This window comes from Lepidochelys olivacea (assembly GCF_965140295.1).
Source record: "Lepidochelys olivacea isolate rLepOli2 genome assembly, chromosome: 3".
NCBI lineage: Eukaryota > Metazoa > Chordata > Testudines > Cheloniidae > Lepidochelys > Lepidochelys olivacea.
In genome coordinates, this window is record NC_140413.1 from 70,563,786 (window position 1) to 70,584,970 (window position 21,185).

General features: G+C 40.9%; 1 long non-coding RNA gene across 1 annotated transcript in view; it reads right to left on the reverse strand.

Annotated features, from left to right (window-relative positions):
- Positions 1-20,777, reverse strand: part of LOC311518265 — a 69,760-nt gene extending 48,983 nt beyond the window's left edge. Inside the window, exons 1-2 of the long non-coding RNA XR_014710935.1 lie at positions 20,647-20,777; positions 14,287-14,356 (exon numbers count right to left, since the gene is read on the reverse strand). This is a non-coding gene — a long non-coding RNA (uncharacterized lncRNA). The remainder of the gene's footprint in view (positions 1-14,286; positions 14,357-20,646) is intronic.
- Positions 20,778-21,185: the final 408 nt, after the last annotated feature.

Below are 21,185 nucleotides of genomic sequence, written 5' to 3' on the forward strand. Positions count from 1 at the left end.
ATACTTAAATATTAGTTTAAGCAGTATTTCAGTGAACAGGATCTGCTCAATTGTACCAGCCTATGGGTTATTGTACTTTGTAAGTTATATGAGCTTAATCAAATTTATTATCTCTGACAACAATGCAAGTGTTCTGAATGCTAAGTGATTTTTTTTTGGAGAAGAACATAATGAATTTTCCAGCCCTGTCTGAAAATGCTTAGTGGTCAGTTCTGTCATTGAGATTTATTAAGAATATGTAAATCTGGCATTATGAGCAGCAATTAAAAATAAAGTTGCTGTAACTGTAACTTTTGCTAATACCTGTATTGCTCCTCTCTGAAATGGTACAAGGCTGAGATCTTAAAATCATCTTTTTTAAAGGGGTTTTGTTAATGCTTTCTGGGGAATAAGTTAGGTTGTATGAAAACATTCATTATAACCTTTTTAATAATGATGCATGGCCTTTTAGAGTAATGTATAGAGTAATATAGCTTCTCCCACCTAAATCATCCAACAAACCTCTCTAGTTTTGTCTCATCCATCTTGATTGGGAGTTATATTTATCATAGAACAGAAATAAAATTTTAGATTTTTAATTATTAGCTCTAAAAAGGTTCCAGATGAACTCAATGAGTTCATTTCTCCACATGAAAAATAAAACTCCAACAGATTTTTGCTGAGTGAGAAATCTGTACTTCCCAGAGATCAATATTCTTTGTCCCCCTCCATAGGTCATCTTTTTCCTTAAAGTGTATATAAAGTTTATTAATGTATGTTTTATTCTAGCAATTATATTTTAAGACTTTTTTGGAATTGTACACATTGCACACTTGTTTGCAGTCAAACAGTCCTTTGAGAGTCTAACTTTTTGAAAAATGACCACCACATTTAAATTCAGGGATAAATGCCAACATATGTATGTCTTGATTCCAAACTGTACTTGAATATCAGGTCGTTAGATATTGATAGGCTGAAACTGGCACCTGCAGAATTTGAGGCTGAGTTGAGGCTCCTTTAAAAATTTGGGCTCCAATCCTGGAACCAGTTTCATGTGGACAGACTCCTGCACCTGCTAGGAGCCTGATTGACTTCAGTGGAGTTGTGTGCAGGTGCAGGATCAAAACCTTAGACCTTAATGATTATACCCGTTTAATATATACTCATCTGAACAGAATCCTGCTCTATTTCGGTGCAAAGGATGTTGGAGTAATAGATGCAGGGTTTGTTGATATTTTTCTAACAGTTTCCTCCCCCCCCCTCCCGATACACTCCAAAGTAAGGGTTCTCCAACTTTTTCATGGTATTAGGTCAAATTTTAGGGTACAGATTGACTTGGGGACACCTTCACTACCATTCATGATCTCATAACTTCCTTGGAGCAACTAAAGCTAGTGCTTGCACAGAAAAATATTAGGAAAGTATGGCATGTATTTTTACCTCTCTCTTAATGCAGTTTGTCAGCTGAAAATAAGAAGGAGACAGCATGATTTGATCAGCAAATTCTTCACACACCATGGAACACAAGGGCAAAACAAAACAAAAGCTAAGAAATCATGCGAGAGGGCAACATCTCAAGAGTTTCCCAGTTAATTATCACACCAAAAGGGATTTGGTTAAGTTCAGATAATCAGAGCAACTTTGGGGTGGTGTTTGAGCTGAGCGGAGCTGAGCTGAGCTTGGTAACACCTTGAAAGCGAAATACATGGAACTTACTTCATAGCTGAGATCAAATAAGGTACCTGAGCTAGTACCCCGAGATCATAGAATATCAGGGTTGGAAGGGACCCCTGAAGGTCATCTAGTCCAACCCCCAGATGTAAACATCTGAGTATTTGTGGCAGGATGTTCTCAATGGGAGTCCTCATTTCTGTGCTGGTCTGGCTTCTAGAGGGTGCTCCATCACTTTCACGAAATTTTTTTGCCTGAAGAATGGGTTGGAGAGGGCTCAGGAAGAGATTTTGTTGAGTCCTTTAATTCAGGCTTTTGATTGAATCTTAATTAACCCTGAATGAATATGTGAATTTTTTAATTAATGTGTTTTAATACACTTGTTTTTAAGTGTATTTCATATAGGTAATAAGTAATAACTGTGTGAAGTGGGTATTCACCCACAAAAGCTTATGCTCCAATACGTCTGTTAGTCTATAAGGTGCCACAGGACTCTTTGCTGCTTTTGCAGAATAAAGTAACATTTTCTGAAGAGGGCACTGTCTGGAGTGGTATAAAAGCCTTGGAGAGATCACCATATGCAGCATTCTATTTGAGATGTGAGAAACTATCAGGGCCCGTAACATTGGCTATCCGACCTAGTGGCTGAAGCAGAGTTAGGGTCACAGTCGCACTAAGGGTCAAAGGTCAGAGGTCATACCAAGCTGGAGCCAGCAACTGGGTCAGGGTGAGAAACGAAGAACAAGGCATCTTAACAGGAACAGGGCTGAAGCATGGTAGAAGGAACAAAAAAGAACTAGATAACTTCATGGAGGATAGGTCCATCAATGGCTATTAGCCAGAATGGGCAGGGATGGTGTCCCTAGCCTCTGTTTGCCAGAAGCTGGGAATGAGCGACAGAGGGATGGATCACTTGATGATTATCTGTTCTGTTCATTCCCTCTGGGGCACCGGGCACTGGCCACTGTTGGAAGACAGGATACTGGGCTAAATGGACATTTGGTCTGACCCAGTAGGGCCATTCTTACGTTCTTAAGGCAAGGTAGCAAGAACAAAGAGCAGGAACCAGGCAAGGAAGTAAGGGCTGGGTCTCAGCAGTCTAGGCAATGACAGAACCAGCAACTAACTGCTCAGACAAGGGATAGGACAGGAACAGGAAGCTTTATACTTGGTGGTGTCCAATCAGCAGTCTGCTGTTAGTTTCCTGACCTGTGTCAGCAGGTATAGTTTCTGGTGGTGGGGTATTTTCATCCCTTGCAGTTCAGTGGTGCAGAGGGTAAGGCTCCGGCTCACCAGCCCTATGGGCCTGGGTTTGAGAACTGGGGGGCCTGGCAGAAATCTCCCTGAAACTTGTGATCATGACTAACACCATCTCCCCCTCCACCCTCCCCGACAACTAGAGGGACAAGCTCTCTAGTTATATGGGACAAGCTTTTCAAAAAGCTCAGGGCCAGATTTTCAAGTGCTCAGCACCCACAAGAGGGGTCACAGTTTAAAAAGTGCTCAGCATTTGGCATCTCCCACTGTGATGCTGATGACTGTATTTTCAAAGGTGCTCAACACCCATTATGCTGAGTTCTTCTGAAAATCTGGCCCATATAGAGCATATCTATGTACTGTATATGCTGGTTCTAGTTTCTTTAGTTCTTACCATGGAATTTCCATTGCATTGGGACTAAAAATGCAACAAGCTTGCTGCTTTGTAGAATAAGTGGAGGGAAATTAAAAGACTATAACCTAAATAAAATCACATATATAGAGATTTCTGTAACTTGTCCTATTAGAACAGCCCGAAGGTATACTCAAGGGAGGCAACCAGTGGAAAACATATGGAGTAGAATCCTGGCTCTGCTAAAATCAGTGGCAAAACTCCCATTGGTTTCAATGGGAGCATGATTTCACCTCTCATGTATATTTTAGTTGAGGAAGAGTAGTGTTAATGAGAAGCAATTGTTTCAAGTTAGAAGTGATATGGTAATAAGAGCTGTTTTTTGTTAGCAGAAAGAGACAATACATTTGTTAAAGACTAGATGTTAGGAAAAGTCTCATTCTTTTATCTGAACAAATAATGTATAGGAATCAGAAAAAAATCGGAGTCCTTAAAAACACTCACTTCAAAATGAAACATTCTTGGATTAAAGAAGAGAAGAGGCCCATAATGTTGGTATATCTTTCATAGTCACTCAATAAGAATCAAAGATTATTGAAAGCAGGTTAATGCCAGACTCTGCTATCTGTCTTTTAAAATACACAAGATATCTTAGGACACTTCATCTAAATCACTTTGAAACACCCAAGAGCCTGGTACTAGACTGCAAACAGAACAATTTTATAAATCAGTCAGTAGGGCTCATTCTTTAAAAGGTATGTTACATTTCAAGAGGCCAAAGGCTCTCTATTTCATTATATATCAATGACAATAACTCAATTTAAGAGCATAATGACCCAAGTCAGCAGTCCATGGCAAGAAAAATTTAACAGCAGCCTTATCTAGTATGCTGACATGTTCTTCTCAAGAAGCCATTACAGACTCTTCAGTACACAAAACAATTGGTTTTAATCTTTAATACTCTTAAGCAGCAGGGGGCAGATAGGCATTTTAGCACAGATTTGCTTTTTACAAATAGCATTTAATATATTCAGAAACTCCGAGATACAGAGTCTTGTGTCAAATTTTTTAGGCATTTAGTCACTGGGCATTTAGTCACAGAGCTGGGTCTACATCAGAACATGATCTTTTAAGGTGAAGGTGTGATGTTTGCATTCTCAGGATGTACTTTTATATGGATTATACATCAGTGAAATATGAAGGCTGAGGATGGGTTTTGCATGGATTTTCTTCAGGAACAGCCTGGTTTCTAAGTATCCCCTGACATAAATTAAAGTAACGGTAAAATGAATGGATCCTGGAAAAGCATTATAACGAGAAAAAACCGCGGAGTCCCTGTGGCACCTTAGAGACAAACAAATTTATTTGGGCATAAGCTTTTGTGCGCTAAAACCCACTTCATCAGATGCATGGCATGAAAATACAGTAAGCAGAATATATATTATAGCACATGAAAAGATGGGAGTTACCTTACCAAGTGGTGGTGGTGGTGGTGCGGGGGGGAGGGGGGGGATCAGTGCTAACAAGCCAATTCAATTAAGGTGGAAGTGGCCTATTCTCAACAGTTAACAAGAAAGGGTGAATACCAAGGGAGGGAAAATTACTTTTGTAGTGCTAATGAGGCCAATGCAATCAAGGTGGAGAGGTTTTAGTTGGGGGCTGTAGGTGATGGCTTATGGCATTCTGTTACTTTCTTTTGCCTGTATCTGCACGAGTTTTTTCATGAAGTTGATGGATTTCCACTTCATACGGCTAAATTCAGTGAAAATAACAACTCCACTAGCCGTCACCTTCAGCCCCCAACTAAAACCTCTCCAGGCCATCATCAAGGATCTACAACCTATCCTGAAGGACGATCCCGCACTCTCACAGACCTTGGAAGACAGGCCAGTCCTTGCTTACAGACAGCCTCCCAACCTGAACCAAATACTTACCAGCAACTACACACCACACAACAAAAACACTAACCTAGGAACCACTTCCACATTAATTGAATTGGCTCATTAGCACTGACCCCCACACACACTTGGTAAGGTAACTCCCATCTTTTCATGTGCAATAATATATATTCTGCTTGCTGTATTTTTCATTCCATGCATCTCATGAAGTGGGTTTTAGCCTGGGAAAGCTTATGCCCAAATAAATGTGTTAAACTCTAAGGTGCCACAAGGACTCCTCATTGTTTTTGCTGATAGAGACTAACACCGCTACCACTCTGAAACCTGTCATCATAAAGAGACTCACTCTAATAGAAACAAATGAAATTTCCTTCCCCTGTTTCTTTCATCAGTTTTATGTACTACACTTACAGTATAGAGGTAAGTGCTTGTATGCAGAGCACTGTAGTGTCCACTTACTATATCAATTGGGATATTATGGGGGTAATATTGCTGAGGCAAGGACAGTGACAGATGGATAGACTGACAGGAAAACTGGAGTATTTACATCTCAAACCAGGCAATTCAAAATTCAACCATTGTGTCAAGCTAAGTGCCATTTCTCAAGGATCCTTTTTTCAGGTTAGAGGTTAATCAGAGGGCACCCTTTGAATTTATCTTTGCATATTTGTTTTTGATGGTACAATGCCTTAATAACATGGCCCTGCACTGGAAATGGTACAAACTAGTTTGCGAGGACAGGTTAAAGCAGGATATTTGGGATCCATGCTGAATGGTCTGAGGGGCCTGACTCTCCAGTGAAAAATCAAGAATCTATCGGAGGTGGGGCAGAGGGATTTGTACTGTAGAGTTCATGGAATGGAAACAGGGAGAAAGGGTCTGTCTGATAAGAGGAGCTGCAAAGAATTCATTTGAGGGGCCAGGTGAAGAAGATCATGGAGTCTGGAGTTAAGGAGCTGAGCGGAAGAGAGTGTGTATGTATGTGAAAGAAAGATAGATGTTTTGGAGATAACACTGATGTTTTGATGAATCCAGCCCCACTTAGTCTGAATTCATTGTGTGTACACTAATGCAAGGTGCTGCCTTTCCACAAGGGTCTCTACTCTCCAAAGGTGTAGGAGTCAAGGACAAAGCACAGGTATTGAACTCAAATTCCCATTGCAGAAATGTTAATTTCGCACTTAGACTGCTAGCAGACCATTAGGACAGCTTAGATCTTGCTCTTTGGGAGTGGGAAGCTGTTTTTTATTATATGCACTAAAATTCCCAAGGACAAACTCTGTTAGTTGCTGGTTTTATTCTGAATTAGATATTTAACATTGAACATTATTTTCTTGCTCTCTTTTCTTATTAAAGGTAGCAGCAAAGCCTGGCACCCCTGAAGAGAAAGGAAAAGGTCTATCACCGTCTTTGTCTGTGCGAAGCCTTTTGCTGATAGAAAGCTGTTAACTGTCATGCTGTGAAGGTCTGAACTAATCCTGCCTCACTAAGAAAACGTTGATAAATTCAACATCTCTTTATTTTCCTCCCTGTAGTTATAGTTGTGTCACAAAATGATTTTGTTGAGGTTATGGGATAAGAAAAAAGTCCCATTAAAGTAAGCCTTACTGATCTTATTGCAGGAGGTCTTATCACTTCTGACATGATATGCAGCTACCAAATGGCTTTTTACCAGCCAATGGGAATGTTAGTGCATTAAAGTGAAAATAAATCTATCATGGAATAAAATTATAGATTCAAACTACTTGATGATGTTTATTCCTTTTAAAATTAATTTACTCACACCCCATACATTTGGATTTCAGGGGCTTATCTCAAATATGAACAAACGAAAGCTAATTTCACGTTATGGTAAACACATGGTATGTCTTTGTTAGTGCAAGGGTAAGCATATGGGAGTTCTCCAAGGTTGTTTTGTACCATATGGCATGCTCTGTCTTCTGCATTACAATATATTTCAAGGGTCTTATTTTTGTAGCCATTTCTTTATTTAAATAGGATTTAAACATTTTCAGCTATTTTCTTTTCTCCTCAGATTCCCTGAGAAAGCTGTATCTCTTTTAGCTTGCTTTGCATTATCATCTGTACACACACTATACTACAGAATACAAGACCTTGATCCTGAAGCTGGTTCTGGGTGGGCTCTGGGGTCCACCGGCGTGGAACCATTTGAAGGATCAGGGCCCAAGTTTGCAATGTCTATAAAGATAAAGCATGGAGAAGATTAAATGATCATATAATGATGATTAAACACCAAAGTCTGTCTCTAATAAAGAAATGAGATATGACCTAATTACTATAGTTTGCCAGTAAAAGATTGATCCATTTATCATTTTGCTTTTCATGATGGCTAAAGTTTTTACAAAGAGGAACTTTTAAACTCTGTGCAAAAGTTTAAAGTCTGTTCAGCTGCATGATGGAGTTTACAAACTCTACACTGAGGCTAAGGGAGTGGTGCAGCAGTACTGGGCCAAGAAGGTGCCCACGCCTTAGAAGCTGCAGAGTATGCTTCAAATAGATGACCTGCTTAACCGGTCCACTCGGACAGTCAAGTGGAGTGGAGACTGGACTTGACTGGATTCGATTGCTGCAGGAAAACAATAGCTTCTGGCATGCAATGATCTACAAGGGAAGGGGCTAGACTGTGGGTAAGAGCTGATCAGGAGGCCGGGGTCTGTCCACCTTCCCGTCTCCCCATTTTCTCCCAGATAAGGGGCAACACCTGGATACTGGAAGTGAGCTGGGGAGCCCTGGCGGATTATCTGAATTGTTGAGACTGTGAGCAACCCTCAGTTTAGAAGGAAGGAGAGTGCTGGGTCCATGCCCCAAACTGAAGAGAGAACAGAGGTGGTAGGAAGTGGCCCAGGGGAGGCTGGTCTGGTGTATCAGCTAAGAGGGGTCTGAGACTCTCTTAACCTTTTCCCTTGGGCCCCGTGCAAGGACCCAGTGGAGAGGAAGGGCTTGGATGCCCTTATCCTTCCCTCCTTCTGTGGCTGACTGAGAGAACTCAGGGAGCATAAGAGAATGACAGAGGACAACTCGGCCACCAGGTCCTCAGGTTGCCTGGCAAGGCCATCCCAAGTCCCCGGGAGACTGCTGACCTCCACTAGACCTGCTGCCCACAAGTGAAGCCCACTACAAGCAGTCATGAGAATTGCAGTGGGTGTCAGTTGTTCACCGACTCCTCAGACTGTCAAGACTCCGTGCTCATGGTGCCTACACCTGATTAATATAGCTACAGTGCTGGATGTCCTGTTGAGCTGAGACTTTGACCTTCTTCAGCATTTTCCCTAGATGCTTTGAAAAGTCCTTTGAGTTTTTTAATTAATGAGTCCACTGAGTCTGATCACGTAGTGCCCTCATTTCCCCACTTAAGGCATTTCTCTTGGTAAGGTTGAAATTGAATTAGTCTTTCAAAACTATAAGAATCACAGCAGTCAGAAATGGAAAAGACTTACTGTGACATCTGTTCAATTTGTTAGGGGCTAGTCTAGGATCATTCTCTAGTATATTTTCTCAAGTGCTTTATTGGAGTTTATTTTTAACTGAATCAAACAATGTGACTTTCACTACATTCCTTAGTGATTTTTCCACATCTAATAAATGTTCCTGGACATATTTCCTGACAGTCCTTTGCTGGGTTTCTTCCTTTTTATGCCCTTATACACCGCTATAAATTCCTCTTTCCTCCTCCTTTGGTTAAGATTCCCCACTCTCTTGCTCTTTGTGCAGTCATTTATACCTGTGCTACTCCTGGGGGAATTCTGTGCCATAAAAAATTAAAAATTCTGTGCACAATATTTTAAAATTCTGCATATTTTATTTGTCAAAATAACACAATATAAACACACCAGTTTCAATTATTTTGGTAAGTTATTTCTAAACACCTGTCAGTAAGTATGTTTGTAACAATACAGACAACAAAAATGTTCCCCCCAGGAGTAGAGAGTTAAAGAAACCCCTCTGACCTCCCAGCTCCTGTTTCTCTGTTATGCTGTTGTTGGACACCTCAGTCTGGGTGTGTCACATGTGCCAGCTGGGCCCATCTTGGGGGAAAAACTCTGCCCCTCTGGTCTCAGACACCCACACCACCCCCTCCAGAGCCCAGTCACCCCCCCAGGCCAGAAAACTGCACCCCCTTATCCCCAGAGTCCAGCCGCAGAGTACCCCCCAAGCTCAGACACCAGCACCTCCTATCCCCCAGGGATCCAGAGAGAGAAACAGTCTGATGCTGGGTCCCAGGTTGTACAGAGTTTCCTGCATGCTGCCTCCTTCCTCCAGAATGTGCTGGGAACCACAGCTGCCCGGAAACAGCCCCACCTTCCCTGAGCAGTGTCCTGTATCTGCAAGCTAATGGCAGCCAGCAGCTCTGCAGCACCAATTCTGAGGGGGAAAGTGAAATTCTGTGCAGAACATTAATTCTGCACAATTTCTGCATTGTGCAGTGCTGCAGTATTCCCCCAGGAGTATTGAACAAAGAGTACATCAGAATTCCACACTCATTTTACACGAGTATAAGTGACTACACACGCTGTAAGGTAGTGGAGAGAAGGGCCCAATTGATTTATATTCTGTAAATACTTGTTGATAGATGGTGTATTCTCCTTACCAGGTACAGAAGTTTCTTGCTTTGCTGGAGGTGAGATAGGATCATTTGAGATAAATCAGAGCTTGTCAGAGAAACTTAAGAAACTGAAGCTTAAGGGGTAACTTGATCACAGTCTAAGTACCGACATGGGGAACAAATGTGGATTGATAATGGGATCTTAATTCTAGCAGACAAAGGAATCACATAATACAATGTACATTTTTAATTGTGAGAGTAATGAACCACTGGAAGAACTTACTAATGGTTGTGGGGGATTCTTCATCACTGGCAATTTTAAAATCAAGACTGAATGTTTTTCTAAAAGAGAGCCTCATGTTCAAACAGGAATTATTTTGGGGAAGTTCTGCGGCCTGTGTTATGCAGGAGGTCAGACTAGATGGTCACAGTGGTCCTTTCTGGCATTAAAATCTATGAAATACTGAGTTCCCTTGACTACTACCTACATCTATGAAGTTTAACTTTTTCACAAGTAAACCAATGACCAAAGGAGTGGTTTTGAAATCAGGCAGAAGCAGGGGAAGAGGAGAAAAATGCAATAGTGATTAGTAATTAACATGAAGTGTCCCACTCCAGGTGGTAGGACACTCTTATGAAATCCAGCTACAGCAACCCCACCATCAGGTTTAGAATAGTGCTCAGCCAAAAACTAAAGCCAGTTACACTGCTTTCATTTGCTTCCATAGAAATAAAGGCCACTGATCTTGTCTGCTGACTTGAGGGTTAGAGAAACTTAATGAGATAAACGACAGGCTGTAATTGTGGACACTAAAATTTCTCAGTAAAGGTAGAATTCTGATCAGAAATTTATTAGGACACTTTATTTATTGCTTTCATAGCCCCTGAAACCTTCAATAAAATATGTTTACTGCTGCCTCTGCTGATGAAGGCAGATTAAAAAAAAAAAAGAATTGTGCAATGTTTTTCTCTGTATTTCTCCATTGTATTTTATTACTATTGAATGTCGACAAAGATGAATGTAAGAACAGGTCCAAATGAAAGGGACCATATACAGATGCTGGGCTGCAAGTTTACCGTTGCTTAAAAGAGCTAAGGTGATATTTTGCCAAATTTGTAGCATGAGTGGGTTAGGTTTTATTAGTCTGTAATTAGCAAAGAGTGCATCGTGAAGGTACAGAAGTTCAAACTGTACAAGTCCTTGGACAGGCCAGTTTTCCCAACCAGGCTTGGCTCCCTCTCCCTTAGGCTCTATTGTCCTCTTAGGAGTGGGGAATAGCCTAATGACCTGCTCCTCCTGCCACCATTTGGAAGATCTCTTCTTCAGGGACAAGCTGTCTGGTTTCTTGTTGTCCCCCTAGTCACCCCCCTGACATTTTTCAGAGCAGGATCCAGTAGTCCAGTGCTCTTATCCTTTACCATCGACTTTCAAACATTAAATTTACACCCCATAAAGCACCAGAAGATTGTACAATCCCAGCCACACCAGGGACCTCCACCCCCATCCTCGCTCACATGCAAGATTTTATGACCTTTCAATACACTCTTGTGCTGAAACCTTAGAGTACCTTTTAAGGCCCTGGCTCTGCAAAGAGAACATTGAGGGCCAACTCCTGCACCCACATGGTTCTCTTTGCAGGAGTGGGATCAATTTGTACATGGCAAGAGTAGTTCAGCAGTTATTGAGTTCCCTGAAGAAGTGCAAAAAAGGTAATCAACTCAGAGAGGAGGGGTAGAGAGAAGTGAGTAGGGAGTTCTTACACACTGGTGATATGGCTCATATGGGTCATTGCATTAGGGGGCCTGTTTCATGTACCAGATGCTGGGAAAAAACTTGAAAGGACTCCATTCTTATGAAACTAAACTGGCTTTTTATTAAAGCAACTATTTATAGAGCTTCTCCAAACACAGCTTAATTTTCCTAACCATTTCCCCACAACTAAATTCCTTGTTCCTCCTCCAAACGCCCACTTCCTGCAACCTATGCTCATCTTTCCAGGTTCCATGCAGGTTGCTACCGTCCAAATTAGGGCAGTCCTATAGGGTGACTTGCCCTATATTAGGGACTGGTCTAGCTCCTGATGATTGGCGGTACAAGCCAGCTCCCCTTTTGTCTCCTCACCAGCCCCAGTGATGCCACAGAGAAGAGTTCCCTTGGTCTCAAGGCTTGTGTAACATCTACTGGAACATTTTTTGACAAAAAAATCTTGTATATTCACAGAGTAGCTTATTGTCAGCCTCTTCAAATTTAACATACCTAAAGGGGTGATTTACCACATTATAGACTATTAAAGAAACAACCTGCTGATATTTTGCTTGTGAAATTGAGCGCTCGGTTGGATGCACAGCTATAGAAGCAAAATTTTCTGTTTCTAATTGCACTATTCACTTCAGTTACTCTGAGAGGAATATTTAGATCCAGCTGAACATGCAGCTTACCTCCATGTTGAAAACACATTCTTTGATAATTTAGCCCAGTATGTATGTATTTTCTGGGGTTTGTAACAGATAGATTCTTAACTCAAACCATGCCAGTGAAGACTGAAGAACTCCAGAACACCAAACCATGCATGTGAAAGGCTGCATCAATAATTTGATACAAGGAGCCATTTTTATGATTAGTTAGTCACAAGTTTCAAATAAGATAGGCGAAAATATTTTAGGCTTTTTTTGCTTATTGTTTAAAAACTATGAAGTCAAAGGGGTTGACACTTCACAGAAACTCAGCAGAGAAAAGTCTTTTTAAGTGTCTTCTGTACCTGGACTTAGAGCCCTTTCTTACCATATACACTTTCCCTTTCATATAAAAAAAAACAATATTGCTAGCAAAAAATTGTGCTAATATTTCACCGTTATGACCCTTAGCTTCTAGGTAAGCCTTGCTGGCTACCATAAAACTGCCTGAAAGAAAGTATATTAACTCCAAGTGCATGTGTAAATTTTCTTATAATTACCAAGGGATGCCACCCTCCCCACCTGCTGTATGGGAAGAGCAGGGGAGAGAGCAGCTACCAGCAATGACTGCAGAGGGGCAGGAGATGCTGTGCCAGGCCCTGCTTTTGACTCACCCCACACCTCTGCTGATGTGCACAGGAATGGCAAGTGTTTATGACTGCTTTTTGCCACCTGAGTGGTGCACAGCAGCCAGAGCCTACCAGCAAAACTGGTCTATATTATGTTTATAGGGTGAAATTCTATCCCTATAGAAGTCAATGGACTATTTGCTGTTGACTCCAATGGGGTCAGGATTTCACCCATAGGGCCTTCAGTCTAATCTGAGAAATGCAGGCAGACCTCACTTGAAAAATCCTTGTGCTGCACTTGTTTACATACACTGAGCCCAATTCTCCACTGCCTGAAACTTTGAGCTTCATTCTCCACTGTGCATGAGGGTAGGCTATTAGGGAGCTGGCCAGGACTCCCTGATTCTCAGCTTTCTGGCCCTGGCACAGGTTAAAGCTGCAGGAGAATATCTTTAATTAACATCGCTCAGGGACCTTATCCAATGGAGGATTGGGTATAGTCAACATGACCCCTCTCTCCTGCCTTCTTATCTCCTCCTTTGCCTCCCCTCCTGGCTGTGGTATTCATTTACACCCGTGCAGAGTGAGCATAAAACGTTACCAAATTAGAATTCTCCACTGACTGATATAACAAGCATGATAATGCTTTATACCACACTGCACAAATACAAATGATTACAGAAGATGCAGGGCAATGGAAGATCAGGCCCATAGAATAGAGGTGCAGATGTTTCAAGGCACACAGTAGAAGCACATCTGTTGTATTTCAGATTAGAATTGATCCCATACTGGTTTTCTGGCAATTTGCAACTTGGATGTATAAATCATAGAATCATAGATCTGCACTTAGAAGAGATTGAGTTATAAACTTAGTAGTTAATTTATAGAGCCTGCCAGCAAATCTTAGCCACAAAGTTTTGGTTTATATGTCATTGTTTTAAATAGTGATTTTTTAAATTTCAGATTTTACTAAAGTATTTCAATGTGTGCTAAGTCAGGCAGTGAGTTTCCATATCCTAAACAGCATTAACAAATCTTAAATCAGATTTGCATGTCCTACAACAGATTTACAAAACATCTCAATAAATCTTATGTAAAATCTTGGGTTTTTTTGGGTTCACAAATCCTGATTTTGCAGCTGGTTTTCAGGGAAGTGATGTATAAATCAGAAATTTAAAGCTCAACAGCCAGCATGTCAGCTCTCAAAATTCTGACTCACATCGTATCTGAGTAATTTGATTTATAAGCTGTGGTCAGGCTCTCTATCTCCGATTTTCTTCCTAGACTCTGATTGGTTTATTACGAGCCCTACAAAAGGTTATACTATGTGTAGGCTGTAGTTCAATTGGACTGGCAGTGTTATGGGAAAAGTGATACATAATCAGACTGCAGCTGGCAAAAGCATGCTCTCTCACATTTGGTAGTTAGAGAAAACAAACAGCAGCTGAGGAGTAAATTCTGGAAATGTTACCAAGCTGAAGTTCTCCTTCTTCTCTTGTCTTCTTATATATACACCTATGAAGCATGTTATACACATCTTACCCCAGAATAAAAGTGTAGGATCCAAATAGTCCCATCCAAGTCAACTTCAAGCACACGCTTTAGTTCTTTGCTGCATAGAGATGGAGTTAAATACACACTTAAGCATGTATTTTAGTACATTGCTGAATCAGAGATTTATTTAGCACCAGAGTCTGGCTCCCAAACTCACATGAATAGCAATCTATAGCAATTACTTAGAAATCCATAGCAATAAAAATAGCTAAACAATTAAAGCTACATCATTTCCCAACGTATACTGGGATTGAAAGCACTGCAAGCAGCTGTTTGTTTCCCAGCTAAAATCAGTATTTAGATTGGAGAGAACAAAGGGTTTTGCCCTATAACCAAAAGCAGCTTCACAGATTACAGAATATTTTATTTTCAGAATATTTGACTCTATTTCTGACAAATCATCTCCTGCGTATCAGAAATATAATTTTAAAAATCACTTTCTGTAATGTAGACTGATCATTTTACATGTCCATTTTTCCTTTATTCATAGTCAAGCCTTTCTTTCTCTTGCCCAGCATTTCTTCCCCACTCACTCTTTGCCTCCTTCTCTATTGATTGAATACCAAGAATCCACTCAGGCTGGAGAACTTGGCAAGCAGTGTGTGTGTGTAGTCATTACCCATAAAGAGACCCAGGCCTTTCAGAGTCACTCATCACAACTGTAGCAGATACCAAGATGCTTTGTAGACAAATAGATAGGAACTCCACACCAAACAATCTCTTGGAGCACAGTTCTATTGTCATTCAAGATCACTGGTGGTTTCTTTGTATGCAAACTCTTTTACACACACGTTTCAGAATAGTTACAACTAGAGACCACAAATTTAAAATGTGGGCGACTAACTCAGCGCTTAGATGCCTAAAATGAATATGAAAGCACTTAATTGTGTATTCAGGTGCCTATTAGGTAAGTCCCTATCTGTAGCCACTCAAATTTAAAAATTGGCTTCAGATAATGTATTAATGGCTGGAGAATCCTTAAAGCAGACCTATAATCCTTACAGGAAAAACAACTCTGAAATACAAGCTGATTTAAAGCCACCTCCTTTTATACTATTTCATATTTAACTGTTGTGTTCCAAATGGCAATGCTTTCACAGCAGACAAAGATGTCAACCACAGTAAAAGCTTTGGTTAGAAAGAATCCTATAGTACTGTATGTCCACATATATTTACCAAACCTAACCAATACGAAGCCCAGCTTTAGGCAGGGGATTTAGGTAGGTCTGAATGTTGTAACCCCACTGGGTTGCTGCTGGGCTAGTCTAGTTAGTATCCCCTGTGAGGCACAAAGCCAACAACAGGATCAGATTTTGATCTGAGTTACCCTGGTGTAAATCAGGACTTTACTCTGATTTACACTGATGTCACCCAGATCAGAATTTAATGCAAGGGCCTCCCACAGAATAGATACATTTTCATGTGTGCTAAAGTAAGAATGGATTTCATTTAATGAGCTCTTCACCAGGTTTCTGACAAAATGGATGGAATGTTTCTGATGCGGTTGAAATGTCGACCATTTAGGTTTCTAAATATAATGTTCCCACATACAGCTACCTGGAATTGAGGGGATAAGATAAGGATGCGTTGGTGTCTGCTGATTACACAATGATTATTTAAATCCTTGTTTGTTGTCAGAAGCTGTTTACCGAGCACAGCAGCAAGCCAATTGTCCAATCTGAACAAATAAATCTGGTAATCCTAATAATAATGTAAAGCTGGGGGCAGGTAGGGAGTTTGCATCAGTAACCTTTTCAATGCCTATCATGTCTTTTGTCAAATGTAGGGGCCAGGCAAACTTGTCACTTTGTGGAAGGGCAACACATTGTAATATATATTATTTAAAGGTAACCAGAATTACAATCGCTGGGTTAGGTTTTTTTTTTCTTCAAATTTATGAGAGAACTGTGGTTTTAATAATGACTTGACTGGACCAGAATAACTAACTATCCATAAATGCCTAGCAACGTTATATATTACCTTAGTTTTTGTATTGCATTAACTGGACAGTTACCTTTTTCATAGATACCAAAACATGGATGAATTGCTAAGGAGGAGTACAAAGAAAAGCACAAGCATGCAGGGACAAAATCAAAAAGGCTAAGGCACAAAATGAGTGACACCTAGAAGTGGACATAAAAGGCAATAAGAAGAGACTCTTTAAATGCATTAGGTGAAAGAGAAAGATGAAAGAAAGTATTGGTCCTCTACTTAGCAGGGAAGGAGAGCTAATAACTGATGACATCAAAAAGGGTGAGAAGTTTAGTGCCTGTTTTATTTTAGTCTTCATTAAAAAGGATAATGGTGACCAGATACTCAACACAATTAATATTAACAAGAGGGAAAGGACAAAAGCAAGAACAGGTTAAAAATATTTAGATATATTTGATTTATTTAAGTTGGCAGGGCCTGATGAAATTCATTCCAGGGTACTTAAAGAACTAGCTGAAGGAATCTTGGAACTGTTAGCAATTATCTTCAAGAACTCATGAAAGATAGGTGAGATCCCAGAGAGCTAGAAGGTAAACATAGCACCTATATTTAAAAGAGGGAACAAAGAGGACCAAGGGAAATACAGACCAGTCAGCCTAACTTTGCTAACTGGAAATATACTGGAACAAATTATTAACAATCAGTTTTTAAGCACCTACAGGACAATAGGATTATAAGGAATAGCCAGCATGGATTTGTCAAAAACACATCGTGCCAAACCAACCTTATTTCCTTCTTTGACAGGCTTACTGGCCTAGCGGATGTGGGAAGCAGTAAATGTGATATAGCTTGACTTTAGTAAGGCTTTTGACACAGTCCCACATGACATTCTCATAAGTAAGGTTACGATTTTAATCACAGTTGTTTTTAGTAAGACATAGGCCACAGGCAATAAACAAAAATTCACAGGATCCTGTGACCTGTTTGTCTAAAATAACTAAAAATACAAGTTAAAATGTTTACTAAAAATAACTGGAGAGAGGGCTGGGCGGGGGCGGGAGAGGTGTGAAGAGGAATGATAGCTGGAGCCCTATGGGTGGGGGGTTGACAGACCGAGCCCTACCATCATGGGTGGGGGAGCACAGTCCTAGCTCCAGCCCCAGCAGCAGCCATGGGTGCAAAGCCCAGCTCCGGCAGCAGCCATGGGGGATGGGGTGGACAGCCCTGGCTCCAGCCTGCTGACAGCTGAAGCCAAAGAAGTCATGGAGGTCTGGTAAAGTCATGGAATCCATGACTTTCATGACCTCCGTGACTAAATCATATCCTTACTCATAAGCAATATCCTTGCTCATATCATATCCTTACTCATAAGCAAATTGGTATAGTTGAAATTACTATAAGGTAGGTGAAGAACTGGTTGAAAGACTACTCAAAGAGTAGTCAGTGGTTATCAGTGGTTCAGTGTCAGATTGGGAGAATATATCTAGTGGGGTCCTGCAAAGATCTGTCCTGGATCCAATACTATTCAACATGTTCATTAACGACTTGGATAATAGAGTGGAGAGTATGCTTATAAAATTTGTGGATGACATCAAACTGGGAGGGGTTGCAGGAACTTTGGAGGACACAATTATAATTTAAAATGAGCTGATCAATTACAGCATTTTTCTGAAATCAAGAATTCAGTAAAGTGCAAAGTATCAAACTTTGGAAGGAAAAATCATGGTTATATTGGATCCCAAATTGAATATGAGTCAACAACATGATGCAGATGCGAAAGAGGCCAATATAATTCTTGGGTGTCATATGTAAGACATGAGGGGTAACTGTCCCACTCTACTTGGCACTGCTGAGGCCTCAGCTGGAGCACTGTGTTAAGTTGAGAGTCCAGAGGAGAACAACAAAAATGATAAAAGGTTTAGAAAACCTTCCCTCTGAAGAATGGTTTTAAAATATGGGCATGTTTAGTCTTAGGTAAGAAGACTGAGGGGTACCTGATAAAAGTCTTCAAATGTGTTATAAAGAGGACAGTGATGAATTGATCTCTTTATTTGCTGAAGAAGTAAAGGACTTAATCTGCAGCAGGGGAGATTTAGGTTTAGGAGATTTAGACATTAGGAAAATCTTTCTAACTATAAGGATAGTTAAGCTCTGGAATATGCTTCCAAGGGAAGCTGAGGAATCACTGTTATTGGAGGTTTTTAAGAATATGTTGGACAAACACCTGTCAAGGATGGTCTCGGTTTACTTGTTCTTGCTTCAGTGCAGAGGGCTGGACAAAATGATCTTTCAAGATCTCTTCCAGTCCTACATTTCTATGATTTTATGAAAACTATGTAAAGAAAGGAGTGGTTTGAAGAGTTGTTTGAGCCTGGAGCTGGGAAATAAGGAGTTCTAAAACTGGCTTTGATCCCCTGTGGCTTTAGGCAAATCCATTGAAATCTCATCTGAAAAAATGGGGATATGTTATGAGCTGGGTTAAACCTTGTTAAGGGCTGAGTTAAAACCTTCTTAAAACTGATTTGTGAGTGTGCCTGTCACCCAAGATAGTTGCAAGAGACAGTTACAAGGCCCAACAGAGTCTGCCCAGAAACTAGTACCATGTGGGTGGAGGGTTTCGCTGGGTATTGTTTATCCAGTGTGTATGTGTGTGAAAAAGAGAAGCTGGGATGCGGACGTGTGCATGATGGATGAGGCTGGAAAAAACTAGAGAGAATTTTTTGCATTTGGTGTTGGCTAAAGAGATCGTCTCACTCAGTAGCTGTGTCTCCTAGCGGCAATATAAGGGGGAGAGTCACCTAGCAGCGAGAGTGAAGAGGGTAGGGGAACTTGGGCTCACCCTATGCCACCTGGTTCCGACCCAGGGACCTTCAGAACAAGGTATCCTGACACAGCGTTCAGGTCCCAATACCCCCAAGTGCGTTCCTTGGGTTGCTTCCTACCCTCGTCCCAGTCCTTCTGGCGTTGTCTCTGGGGTTGGACAGAGGTGTCCTTCTCATGTCCCTTCTGCTGCATCTCTGGCAGCTCCTCTGCTGGCAACAGTAAGTCATCCCCTTGCTTTCCGCAGTGCAGCTAGGAGGCTCAACCCCAGTGACTTGGAGTTCTGGCAGCTTTCAGGCAGGAGGCTGCTGCAAACAACCGGTCTCCTCCTCAGTCAGTCCAGACTGAGCTGAGCTGCTCCCTTATGAATGCTCCCTCCACTGGGAGTATGCCCAACAAGGGTGAGAGAGCATGGCCTCTTGGGCACAGAGCAGTTCACTAACCTTTGCCTCTCTAGTGCCTGGTTGGTACATCCTGTCACAGTGACCATGTCAGATCCTGGTTTAGGACTCAGCGTAGAGGGCTGGGGCAAGTGAAAGAATCTGGAGGAAACATTTCACTCCAGCCCTGAGGCTTCTATAACTTATATCAGTGGGTGGGCAGCCCCAAGAAGAGCTGAGAATGTGGGGAGCACACAGTTGGCTTATCAATATTCTTATTATAATAGGAGAGGACTGGCCAACTCCTGTGTACCCCGCTCATGGCCTCAGGGGAGCCTTGCAAGCAGCCCCCAGGCTCAGTTTCCCTCTTTAAATGTCATTTTCAATAACTCATGAACCCATTCACATCATATCTCAGGTTCTGGTTCATTTATAGATTCATGGATTCCAAGGCCTGAAGGGACCATTGTGATCATCTAGTCTGATCACCTGTATAACACAGGCCATAGACCTTCCTCAAAATAATTCCTAGAGCATAGCCTTTAGAAAATCATTCAATCTTGATTTAAAAATTGTCAGTGATGGAGAATACACCATGACCCTTGGTAAATTGTCCAAGGGTTAATTATTCTCACTGTTAAAAATTTACACCTTATTTCCAGTTTGAATTTGTTTTGTTTCAGCTTCCAGCCATTGGATCCTGTTATACCTTTCTCTGCTAGATTGAAAAGCCCATTATTATATATTTGTTCCCCATGTAGGTACTTATAGACTATAATCAAGTCACCTTTTAACCTTCTCTTTGTTAAACTAAATAGATTGAGTTCTTGAATCTATCACTATAAGACATCATTTAATCATTCTTGTGGGCTCTTCTCTGAACCCTCTCCAACTGATCAATATCCTTCTTGAACTGTGGACCCAAGAACTGCACACAATATTTGAGCAGTGGTCCCACCCAGTGTCAAATACAGAGGTAAAATAACTTCTTTACTCCTATTTGAAATTCCCATGTTTATGCATCCCAGAACTATGTCAGCTCTTTTGGCTACAGCATCACATTACAAACTCATGTTCAGCTGATTATCCACCATGACCCCAAATCTTTGTCAGAATTACTGCTTCTCAGGGTAGATTCCCCTATCCTGTAAGTATGCTACATTCTTTATTAAATTAACACACATTCAAATTTAAGTTCTCAAATCCACCCGCTTACCTCTTTATCAGGTGACTCCCAGGCTTTCCTGTCTGTGTCAGTTAAGTTCCAGATTTCTCTGCTAGAGCCTATTTGTGCCCAGCAGCCTCTGTACTCAACCCTGTTCTCCCTGAGAACTCTCTCTGTCTCTCTGCAGCTTTCTACTGCTCTTGCTAGGGGAATCAACTAATCTCAGTTCAGGTGTGTATACTTAGTAACTGGCTGGCTCCAGGCCATCAGCTCTTAACGTGGTGAGCCACCCTGTTATGCTGATCATGAATGGTTTACAGAATTCAGTTTGCATTTTTCTATAATTTCAATGGATAATATTGATGTTTATTTTTAAGCATTTTTAATTTTTTTGGTCAATTTAAATTTTCACAGTTGTGGGAAATTAGGGGCTGTCAGACAATAATTATTAATGACAGCAGACTTTGAGGTTCAAAAGTTAAGGCTTTATAACCATTTAAACACAAACTGTCAATGTGACCTGTCAAAATATACAAAGTAAATATCTTTAAATCAAACTCTAATCAGTTCTCAAGCAGAATTTTTCATAC